Below are 12,393 nucleotides of genomic sequence, written 5' to 3' on the forward strand. Positions count from 1 at the left end.
GCTCTTAATAAATTTGAGGAGGGAGTAAGGATTATCAACTAGAGAAATCAGAAAAGGCACCTAAACTAAGCCTTGATGCAGCCTCTGAGAGCAATTAGCCTTTTGAACAGCCATATCACTTTGTGAATCATTTTAAGCCAGCAGTCATTTTAATTCCCTTAGTCTTTATCATATAAAGTACACAGTTAAGCCATATTGCAATCCCATATTTGTACAATTGATTTTATTAACCTAAACACAAATTTTAGACATCCTTATGAAATTTCATCCTGCTAATTTTGGCCATGTTCCAAACTATATGGATTTTTTTTCAAGCCCTGATTCTGTCATCTTTACATAATAGCTCTCATTCCCTACTGGATCAAGTAATCTACATAAATTTCACAAGTATGCTTTATCCAAGTTATTGTTACAAATTGTGACCACTGTTGGGCCAATGGTGCACTCACTTATGGCATGACACTGCAGATATTCCTCTAGGTTAAAACTTCATTTTAAGAATTATCTTCCATATGTTCAACCAACAGTGAATTTTCCCAAGTGTTTTATCAGACTACTGACACCTTCATTTTGTCAGTAAGGATAAAGGAAAACATTTGTCAAATATATTGTTGAAATAATGTGTGTGAATATATATATACATATATATACATATATACATACATACATATACACAGAGACACATGCAATATGTAATGGCATTCCCCAATTTAGCAAACCTAATACAAAGGATTTTAATGAACTCTTACTGAATCTTAGTGATTACCAGATTCTTTTAGAAGCACAAACAATCCATTCGTTTAATGATCAATTCTAGAATTTACTGAGGATTTGTATCAAATACATTTGCTTGTAACTTCCAGATTATCTCTTAAAATATTACAATAGGAATATGGTCCAATTTTCATTAACTAAAAATATTTGCATCTGTTTTATGTGTTGTTCTCAATTTAATGGTAAAGATAATTAAAGATTTACTCATTTTGCTAATATTTTGGGCTCTAACTTTTATGGCTTCATATTATAGGCAATTATTTTACCTTTTTTAGGGGTGATATTTTTTTTACCACTTGAAAATCATGACTTCTCCCCAGAAATATTCTAAAGTAAGACCTGTAGCTTCTTAAATTAGCCTGAAAATGGCCGGGCTTTGTTTAGTCTCATGTCAAAATGAACTTTTGCATCAAGATTCAACCCACTCATCGTCTAGGACCCGTGGTATCTAGGTAGAACACATAAGCATCCAGTAACAAATTTTGGAAATGACCAGTACACTGGCAGACTCTACTCATTCTGTTCCCAATCTAATAGTTGGTTGGTGTTGGTTTTGGTGTTAGTGTTGTTTTAATTGATGACTTATCCATGACCTCATGGAGCACTGAGGAGGCTTGTTAACATATAATAAAGCTATTTGTTGAGTCTGATAAGTTACCTGGTATTATCCAGTGATTACAAGTGATTGCAAAGTATTCTCATTCTGGTAAAACTAGACAAAAATCTCAGATACAAAAATAGTTTCACAGGACTCATCCCTCCTCTAAGTTTGTAGGAATATTCTTCAAAGAAGGAATTTGATTTGTGACTTGATTCATAGGTGTAGAATTCTATTAAATTATTTTTTATTAAACAAGAAACACTTGCATTTATCTTATTTATTTAAAGAGTTATATAGGTAGGAGAAGTGACAGTTGCTTAAGTTTTGGGGAATCCCTTCCATCTTCCCAAGTAAATGTAATCTTTAATTAAATGTGATATTAATATTGGAATATATATATAAAACTTCCTCTTAAGCCAGATCATATCATTGCATTATGGAAGGGTATCTGGTTTCTCCAAGACTTTGAATGCCAAGTTCAGGCTCTGAACATGCCAACAAAGCTTCTAAGGTTTTAGAAATGCAGAGTCAACCAAAGACTGTGTGTGCCAGGTGAGGACCAGATTAACCAAATACAGGTATGTCCCTCACTAAAATGTTGATCTGAAAGCCAAGAGCATTTCTGAATAGAGCAATTCATGATTGGGATGAATCTGTATAGAGTGAACACACACATACACAAAGGCTATCACAGTTGTCTGGTTGTTCTGCATTGCCCCAGAGGGAAGAATGGGAAGAGATGGGAAGAAGCTATACAATGCTAAGTTTCAGGCTCAGGTTAAGGAAAGTCTTTGTAACAATCAGAGCTATCCATAAGCATAAGTGCGAGAGTTGCCTCACAACTGTTTCCCCTCACTAGGGATCCCCAAGTGGAAGTTGGGTGACTATGCAATGCAGCATCACTGAGAATAATTTTGTTCAGGTGCAGGTTGGATTAGATGGCCCTCCCAAATTTGAGGCCTTGATATTTTGTGATTGTCAAAGTAGTGAAGCAATTTTCTTCAAATGTTTTAAAGTGCACGAAAAGAGGCAGCCTGCCACATTAGAGAAAGTGCTAAAGTTCAAAAGACCTGGGTTCAAATTCTGTTGCAGAAAAGAATTCTTCAGTTTTGTTATCCTGGACAAGTTATTTACCTTCTCTGTAAAATGGAGAGATAACAACAGAACTTACCTCACAGGGTTTCTATGAGGCTCAAATGTGATGTGTCCAGAACTTTGTGTTAGATATTATTTTCTCTTGAAACAAGTTGTTTATACTCAAATATATGTATGCCACGTTGCTACTATTTTGTTTAGTATAAATAGACATAAAGACTTTTAGATCTGGAAGGGACCTTAAGATCATTTAATCCAGTCCTTTCATTTTGCCCCTGAGCGGGGCAGGAGCTGGCAGGGTGAGCCAGACCCTCCACCCCTGGACTTTTTTGTGTTCATTTTTATTTATTCTGGACATGAATTTTACCCTCTTCGAGTATAAGTTTCTCAAGAGTAAAAATTGCTTCATTCTCTATATCTTACTCCTCAGCATCAAATACAGTGTTTGGCACAGAATCAACACTTAATGCTTCTTGACTTAGTGTACACAGTAAGACAACACCAAGGATGAGCTAGTTCTCTTGCTGCCTCTACTGATTAGAAAAACGTAGAATGGATATTTTATTATCTTCTACATTTTTTCTCATATTCTGCCTTCTTTTCTCACATTTTAACATAGTGGAAGAATAAGAGGTCACTAGCAAAGACTGACCCACAGATGTCTCTCTAGGATGATGTGAATTCCAATTGTGCTTTGTAATAGACTCTACAGAATCAAAGAATTGTGGAGTGCTAGAACCAGAAAGGACTTTTGATAGAGAGCTATCTAGTAAAATGCCCTCATTTTATACATGCTCAGAGAAGATATGACTTGACCAAGCTCACTCAGTCTTCTCCAGCTCAATAATAGAAATTAGTAAGTTTAAGGAAAAAATTTGGAAACTGTCCATAAAGAATGATGGATTCAAAGATACTGATTATCTCCTCTTTTTTTTGAGGCCCTAGTAATTGTCACAGATCCCAAATCAGAAGTATTGTTAAGAAGAGTATTAAAAACCAACAGAAAGTATTTTCACCTGTATACTTAAACCTACAATGATTGTGCACTTGGATAAACACACCAAGACTTGTATCTAGGGCTTTGGCCCAGGCTACTCAAATTGAGAGGAAACAGGTACTTCTCTAGCTAGGAGGTAGGAGGATTGGAAGTTTCAGGTGGGGACCCTGCTCTGTATGGCATTTTCTTCATCAAGGACTTCCTTATCAAATTTCCTTAAATAATAACAGGAGAGAGAAGTTTTACTTCAGTATCTTTGTGGGGATAACAGACTGCATTTTTGTACCATCCCATGAGTAAATCCATAACACCAGCAAGACCCTGCTCCTGAGCCAAGACTGGTCTCTCCCCTGTCCTCTAAAAGCTCAGCCAGAAGGGGTGAATAATCTCATGACTACTTTTCTTTCTGCACTGAGGGGGAAGGAAACTCTGCTGAGGCCTCTCTGATGAAAGAGAAGGAACATTTGACCTTATAGATTGGACGAAATGACTTCAAAAGCACCTTCTATATATCCCCCCTCCCCAAACCAATATAGTGACTAACTCAACCTTCTGCTCAACTTAATTTTTCTTATTTTTGTTTTCCCAAAATGAACTATAGAATGAATTTGAGAGTAAACAGCACACAACTGTTAACTAGAGTTCTGACCATATCTCACTACAGACATAGGAAAATTCAGGAAATGGTCAAGAAAAATTAAAATAACTGTGAGCATAGAACAGGTTCAGATAATGAAATATTAAGATTAGAGGAAAGGAGAAGAGAAGGGCATGGGCTAAGAATTTATTGAATACCAACTATGTGCTGGGCACTGAGCTAAGTGCTTTTTAAAATATCTCATTTGGTCCTCACAATAACTCTGAAGATAGGTGCTACTATCATTCCCATCATATATACATACATATATATATATATATATATATATATTTGCTGGGCGATGAGGGTTAAGTGACTTGCCCAGGGTCACACAACTAGTAAGGATCAAGTGTCTGAGGCTGGATTTGAACTCAGGTACTCCTGAATTCATGGCTGGTGCTTTATCCACTATGTCACCTAGCTGCCCCCCCCATCTTATATTTTAAGAAACTGAGGCAGAGTTAAATGTCCAAGGCCAACTCCTAGTGTCTGGGGCCATATTTGAACTCAGATCTTCCTGACTGCAGACCCAATGTTCTATCCTAGTTGCCTCTTGTTTAGGAGTTGTCAGTATGGAAAGATCAAGAAGGGGATATAATCATAATCTAAAAACATGAAGTATCTGACACTTTAAGGTAATATATTTGGAGAAAAAATAACTTAAAGCCAGTTTACTGGCCTTTCAGTCATGGTGCACACACTGCCCTAACCCCTAGTGAATGACTACTGTGTACCTTAGCAACCATAGCTTTAAACATCAGATTTTAAAGCTGACTCCTTGGCATTATCCAAGGAGAGCATTCCCAGGATATTTTGAGCCCTTAGGCTAAAGAGGGGAGGAAAAGGTTAGAGAAAAATTAGAAGCCCAGAAATAAAAATTGCAAGGGGGCCTGTAGAAGTAGCACTGACTGCAGTTATTTAATACTACACAGAAAGAAATAGGTAGCCAGCAGGGAAGAGCAGTTAAGAAGAGACCAAATTAGACTCCCTGAATTTTTCCTTAACAAAATGCCTGACCTTAGTTGCAGGGAGGATAATGGAGCCCTGAAGTAGGCAGAAAGAAAAAAAGAAAGTTGATAAAGAAAGCCTGTTTTCTGGACTATAACATGCACTTAGATGATCTATAGAACTTTCCCATCAGCGCATATATCTTTTAAGTGAACAACAATTTAGGTCCAAAAGTAAAAAGAAGGAAGGGACTGAATCCCCCATGGGGAATTGCAAAGTTCCTTTACTGACAATCAAATATTTTCTTAAAATATAGAACCCACTTAAAAATTGCATTAGTATTATTATATAGTTATAGGTAATTGGGCACAGGGGGCAGCTAGGTGGCCCAGTGGATAAAGCACTGGCCCTAGATTCAGGAGGACCTAAATTCAAATCTAGCCTCAGACACTTGATACTTACTAGCTATGTGACCCTGGGCAAGTCACTTAACTCTCATTGCCCCACCAAAAACCGAAAACAAAAACTAACAAAAAAAATAAGTAATTGGCACAACAGGTTTTGAAATTTTAATTAACAAATGTCAGTTAATCAGTGGAGCAACAGAAAAATACCCAGCAGGTATGCTCAGGTTTCACCATATAATAAATAAGGAACTATGAAAACAAACCAAAGGATATGATATCATCTGATATCAGATATGATCAAAAAGAAATATGTCATTGGCAAAGAATTGGAAATCGAAGGGAATGCCCATCAATAGGGGAATGGCTAAACAAGTTGTGGTATATAAATGTAATGGAATACTACTGTTCTATAAGAAACGATGAGCAGGAAGAGTTCAGAGAAACTTGGAAGGACTTACATGAACTGATGCTGACTGAGAGGAGCAGAACCAGGAGAACATTGTATACAGTAACAGCAACATTGTGTGATGAACAATCGGAATAGACTTGGCTCTTCTCAGCAATGCAACAATCCAAAACAGTTTCAAAGAACTTGTGATAGAAAATGTTCTCAACATCCAGAAAAAAGAACTGTGAATTATTAATGCAGATTGAATCATACTGTTTCTACTTTTGGAATGTTTTTTTTTTCTTCTTGTTTGAGGTTTTTCCTTTGTGCTCTGATTCTTCTTTCACAAGATGACTAATGTAGAAATATGTTTGATGTGATTGTACATATACAACCTATATCAGACTGCTTTCTGTCTTGGGGAGGAGGGAGGGAAAGGAGTGGGGGGGGAGAAAAGAAATATTTGGAAATAAAAATCCAGTATAAACAAATGTTGAAAACTATTCTTATATGTAATATGTAACAGGAAAATAATAAAATTAAATTTAAAAAGAAATATGTGATGATTATGTGGCAAGACCAGGGGATAACTGACTTGCCTTTTTCTCCACTTATGATGTGTCAAGAAAAAGGAAAAGAAAGTCCTTAGCACAATGAGTGGATCTCTTATAGCAAATAGTTTTTGAAATAGTCAACAGCATAGGCAGATTGTGATGCATATTTTTGAAAGGTACATCAACATTGCTGAGAACAGGGATGCATTTGAATATCTAGATACTGAGTACATTTGTAGCACCCATAGCATCCTATAAAATTATACTAGTTTCTCGCTTTTCCATGAGAATTCTCATTAAAACATAGGTCACAGGCCTCGAACTTTTACTTTTCATTTACTTTTACTAATCAGCCACAGAAGATAGTTCCAAGCAAAGATATTTTGTGACACACTAATGAAAATAATAACAGGGCATTCCCCCCTCCCCATAAATTTCACTCTAACAAATACACCTAAGTGGTAAGAGTGGAAGAACATAGGATCACACATAGGGAATTCTATCATCAGGAACACATGTGGTAGAGACAACTGGGTGAAGGAGCAAGTCAGATCTTCTGATGATAGTTTTGCACTGGTCTTCATTAGGACTGTCTCCTAATGGACATCATTGTCTTTTCACCACATTCTATATAGGACAAAAGAAAAGGACGTTCTTGGGGAATATGCATCTTAAGAAGTTAGAAAGGACCTTTTAACAGGCCAGCAAAGGAATGGTAAAAGAAGAGGGGGGCAGCTAGGTGGCACAGTGGATAAAGCACCAGCCCTGGATTCAGGAGTACTTGAGTTCAAATCCGGCCTCAGACACTTGATACTTACTAGCTGTGTGACCCTGGGCAAGTCACTTAACCCCCATTGCCTGGAAGAAGAAAAAGGAGGAGGAGAAGGAGGAGGAGGAAAGCATGTTATCATTGAATAGAAAAGAAAATATCTAGAAGGAAGAAGTTGCTAATAATCCCCAAGATGTGGAGAGAGGGCAAGAAAAGTGAGGATGGATCAAAACAAGCAGGGGAGGGGGTGGTCATTGAATTTGATAATAAGATAGTTGTTTGATTCCCTTTAAGAAAGCAGTTTCACTAAAGTATGGTAATCAAAGACAAATTACAAGAGTTAAGGATAAAAATCATTAAGAAATTTATGAGTGACCTTGAAGAAAGTAGATGACAGTAGGGAGAATGCAATGCATGGAGAGTAGTGTCAAAAATAATAAACATTTCAAGGTATGTAGGATTAACTAGGAATAGAAGCAAAAGAATGGTTTGGTAATGACAGTGGAGAACAAAAATGCTTGGTTCTAAAAAGGAAGATGGTGAAGAGGGTGGCCCGGGAAGTAATTATATGTTTTTGGTTTTGTTTTCAAAGCAAGAAAGTAAATGGAATAATCTTTGAAAAGCTTCTGGCTAGAGAAGAGTTTGCTCAGAAGACAACAAAGGTCCAAAATGCCAAGAAAAGAGCAAATCTATCTGCAATGTGCCCGTAGAAGAAGAGAGCTGCTCTCAATAGGGATGAAGATTTAGGAGAAGGCAACAGGAGTACATGGCTTATATTTAATGTGAGTGAGACTACCTCCCTGGAATTGAGGGACAAATATGGCAGGAGATAAACAATTAGCATGTAGGGAAGAGCAAGGATTCAGTTGGTTCAGCTTAGAAAATGGGGGGGGGGAGGAATATTGAAATTGAAATTCTAATATTACCCTAAAAACTCCCTTTTCCTCTTACTTATATGAGAAAACTATTATTAATAATAGACTTTTTGGGGACCCCAAGCCAAAGGAGGTAGCCACGTGCCCCCTCTCTTCTCTATCTAGGTGATGTAGGATCTCTGGACTTTGAGAGCCATGTGCTCTTGTCTCTTCTTTTCCTGTGGCATCCCTCTCTGATACTGACTTACCTTACCCAGGGGCTGGGGTCTCCCCACCCCCCTTTCCCGGGATTCTATGCTGGGTTTACACGTGGTCAAATTAATAATAAATGCTTGATGCCAAAGACTGGTGCAATAGCCTCTAATTTATAAATAGCAATATATTAGCAACCCCAGCTAAGTTCCCCAATAACTTAGAGCAGAGACAGGCATCCCCTCAGTATTTCAAATGACACAAACCTCTTTGTTCATAGAAACCCACTAATAACAGACAAAATTAAATTGCTTTAGCAACCATCTTCTGATTTTAAATTCCTGCAGCTCTCTACATTTTTGTGTCTGGTTTCCTTTGTATGAAAAAGCCCTAAATGTCCTGCTGTTTTGCTTCCTGAATATGATATGGGCAGGATAAACAAAAGACTTGTCAAATATCTGAGAATGTTTACCTTTCCTTTGCAGGTGTCCACATATGGTTCTATTTAGATGCTATTAAGAAATAATGTTAGTAGGACCTGGCAATATGATTGAATACCATTATAATTCTCATGCTAAGGGACCTGTTATAGGGATTTCTTATACTTTGTACTCCTTACTTTAATACTAAAGAAGATCCATAATTCCATTAATGTGGGTACTCCCTCTTCCAACCAACATCTCAACCCCTCTACATGTTAGAAGTCTTTATGAAAATTCAGTACTTGGTGGTTAGGTGCTGAACATTCCAGTGCCTGTGCCTCTCAGAATTGTAGCTAGGTCCTAGAGCAACTGACATACAGTCTACCACTGGCTTCATATTCAAAGCCTTTCTGACTTGGTAAGACCCAACCTGTGCCAAGTTTTTACTTATTTTGTCTCTTGACTACTAAATCTGTCTTAAGGATTTTCTCTTCAACCTATCCCCTGCCATCATGCTTAGGGATTTCAACATTCATGGTATGCAAGAACACACTTTGACCCCAAAATATTACTGAGAGGAGATTTCATAAGAGGGTTTTACTATATTTGAGAATATAAAATGTCAAAAGTTTCATCAGCTTTTTGGGAATAGAAATACTATGTACATTTTACTCTGACCCAGATTTAGAACTTTTATCTATACTTGGTCTTACATGCTACAAAGGGAAACTTCTTGAATATATTTTTAAATATTCAGAGACTTTGGAAAATGTATCACCTACTCTTTTAGCAGAATATCCTTAGGGTAAGAATATAGTTGGCCTACTTTTTAAAGCCAAACACAATTTGTCCATACTTTAACATCAGTTGAATATTGTTTGACTGGATTGGGGTGTGTGGGTGTTTATTGGAGGGTTGGGTAATGAAAATAAGTCTAGAATGATAGTGTGGAGTCAGATTGGAAGGGGCTTTAAATGAGAAATTGTAATTTGTATTTTGTCCTAGAGGCAACAGGGAGGCACTAAAGCTTTTTGAGGTAGGAAGTGACCCCAAGACTTGCACTTTAGAAATGTAAACTTGGCAGTAGTGTATACTATAGTTTGCAGAAGTGAGAACACTTAGGAAATTGTTACAATAATCTGGGCAAGAAGCAATGATGGCTTGAACTAAGGGAATAATGATGAGAGTGAAAAGAGAGGGGTGGAGGAAGAGATCTTGGGGAAGTAGAGTCTATAGGGCTTGGTGACTGATTGGATAGAAGGGTGAGGCAACAAGGATGATTCTGAGATTGTGAATTTAGTTGCTGAAAGTATGGTGATGCTCTCAACAGAAAAGGGAAAGATCAGAAAAGTGGTGAGTTTCAGGGGCTGGGGAAAGACAGTGGTTTCTATGACTTTGAACAGCTTATAGGATACCCAGGTAGAGGTGTCAGTTTTGCAGTTGGTGACATGGAGTTGCAGTCTGGTAAAGATGAAGGCTAAATATATAGACTGTGGAATCATCTACATAGAGATAATAAGTAAATTTATGGGATGAGAGAAGGGCGAAGGGGAAGGGGAAAGAAAGTGGGAGGGATAAGACAGAAGGGGAGGTAGGAAGAGAGAGGGGGAGAGATAGAAGAATAGGCAAAAAAAGAGAGATCCTAAGAAAGATCTGTAGGGCATATCCATGCACGGTGGAGGGGAGAGGAGGACATGGATGATGATACAGCAAAGGAACATAGGAAGGATAAAATAGGTAAGAAAATAAGAAAACCAAGAGAGCATTGGTATGAGACCTAGGGAAGAGAGAGAATACCTAGAAGGAAAGAGTATACAACTGTGTCAAAAGCCACAGAAAAGAAGGCCAAAGACTAAGACTATTGTATTTAGAAGTTAGGAGATCATTAGTATCTGTGAATAGAAGAATTTCAGTTGAGTGGTAGAGTAGGAAATCTAACTATGATTACAATGGGTGGAATAGTGAGTAGAAAGTGAGAAAGTACAAGAAAAATTGGAGGTAACTTGTTCTAAGAATTTGGAAGTGAAAGAAAAGAGATTAAAGGAACTGGTTAAGTAAAGGGAAGACATTTTTTTAAGGATTAAGGAGACCTAGACTTGATTGTAAGCAGCAGACAAAAAGCTTGTAAATAAAAAGAAATTGAAAATTATAAAGGGGGAAAACTGAACGGGCAGATTCATGGAGGATATAGGACACAATTTGATCAAAGTCATATTTAGTGGAGTTGGCTTTTGTAAAGAAAAAGACTATTTCATTCTTTTAAACTGAAGCAAAGGAGGAGAGATGAAGTAACGATGTTGAAGGGATCATTGTCCCCTTTTTTGTCAGTAAGGTAGGAGTCAAAATCCATGGCTGAAAGGGTAAGGCAGGGTCTGGCACAGGTTGCTTAAGGAGAAAAAAAATTCTGAATAAACACTGGGAGTAAATCAGGGTAGAACAGTGATTACCTTGTACCAAGGAGGACCAAGATGAGATAAAATAACATAAATTTGTAGTAGACCCAGTCAGCACAGTGAGAGTGGAGAAGGCAGACAATGTAACTAATGGGGTTTGGAAGAGCATACGTATGTTGATAGTTCTATCAGTTCTCTCAAGAGGCAAAGGATTCAAGGATACAAAAAAGTATAAAGTTGACATGATTAACCACAGAATCCAGATTTTGAAGGGAAGAAAGTGAGGCCAGAACAAATCCTATGGGAGGGCAAAGAAGGGTAGAGTGACTTGGGGAGTTACAGTGAAGACCCTGATTAGGGGTAGGAGGGATGAGGCTCAGAGCAAGATGTAAAGACAGGGGGTTAAAATTAATGAGAATTTCCAAGTTGTAGTTTTAGAGGAAGAACACTTGTGGGTGATGACAAAAGCAAAGGTCTAATCAACCTTGTGTGACTAAGGTAGACCAAAGGTGAAGTTGTTAGAGTAGAAGAGATTGATGAATTTGGAGAGCAGTGTGTTTGGAGTGATATCAACTTATATATACTGAAATCCTCCCATATAAAGGCAGGATTTGGAACAAAGAAGAATATGAGCAAGGTATTATACTCATTGAGAAAGAGGAGGATTAACCTATATATAACTGCAGTATTTAAATACAAGAAAGATTTCCAAAAGATGATAAATTTAGATAGAAAAGGAGAGATTTTTGAAGGGATTCATAAATGGGAGGGCAGCTAGGTGGTGCAGTGGATAGAGCACTGGCCCTGGAGTCAGGAGGACCTGAGTTCAAATCGGGCCTCAGATACTTAACACTTACTAGCTGTGTGACCCTAGGCAAGTCACTTAACCCCAATTGCCTCACCAAAAAAAAAAAAAAAAAGCAACCAAAAATGGGAGGGACAGTGAGGAAAAAGGAACAGATCAACCTTTATTCCTGGTTAGGTGTCAATAGCCAGGAAGCCTGGAAGAATTTGTAGTCCTAGAGAGGGTCTACTGGGTATATAGCCAGGTTTCCATAATTTCAAGGAGATGGAAAGCATATATAAGACAAGAGGTCTAATAGGAAGAGCATTTTATTAAAAATGCGATAGAGGTCCTTGAAGAATAGAACCTGAAAGAGTAAGACTGAGGTGGATAGGGATACAGGGGAGCAGGGAGAGAAGTTTTTTTTTTGTTTTGTTTTGTTTTGTTTTTTTGCTTAGTCAACCTTTAATTCCACGACATGGAAAGGAAAAGAGGGTTTATTAACAATTTGTTACCCTGCGGGTTATTATAAATTACTAAGTAAAGAAAAATAGATT

At 37.5% G+C, this 12,393-nt stretch overlaps 1 protein-coding gene across 4 annotated transcripts in view; it reads right to left on the reverse strand.

The window, feature by feature from the left end:
* The window catches only part of GPM6A (glycoprotein M6A), a 495,836-nt gene that overhangs the window by 42,805 nt on the left and 440,638 nt on the right, over positions 1 to 12,393 (reverse strand). The gene's annotated exons all lie outside the window — the stretch shown is intronic.

This window comes from Dromiciops gliroides, chromosome 6 (assembly GCF_019393635.1).
Source record: "Dromiciops gliroides isolate mDroGli1 chromosome 6, mDroGli1.pri, whole genome shotgun sequence".
Classification (NCBI taxonomy): Eukaryota; Metazoa; Chordata; class Mammalia; order Microbiotheria; family Microbiotheriidae; genus Dromiciops; species Dromiciops gliroides.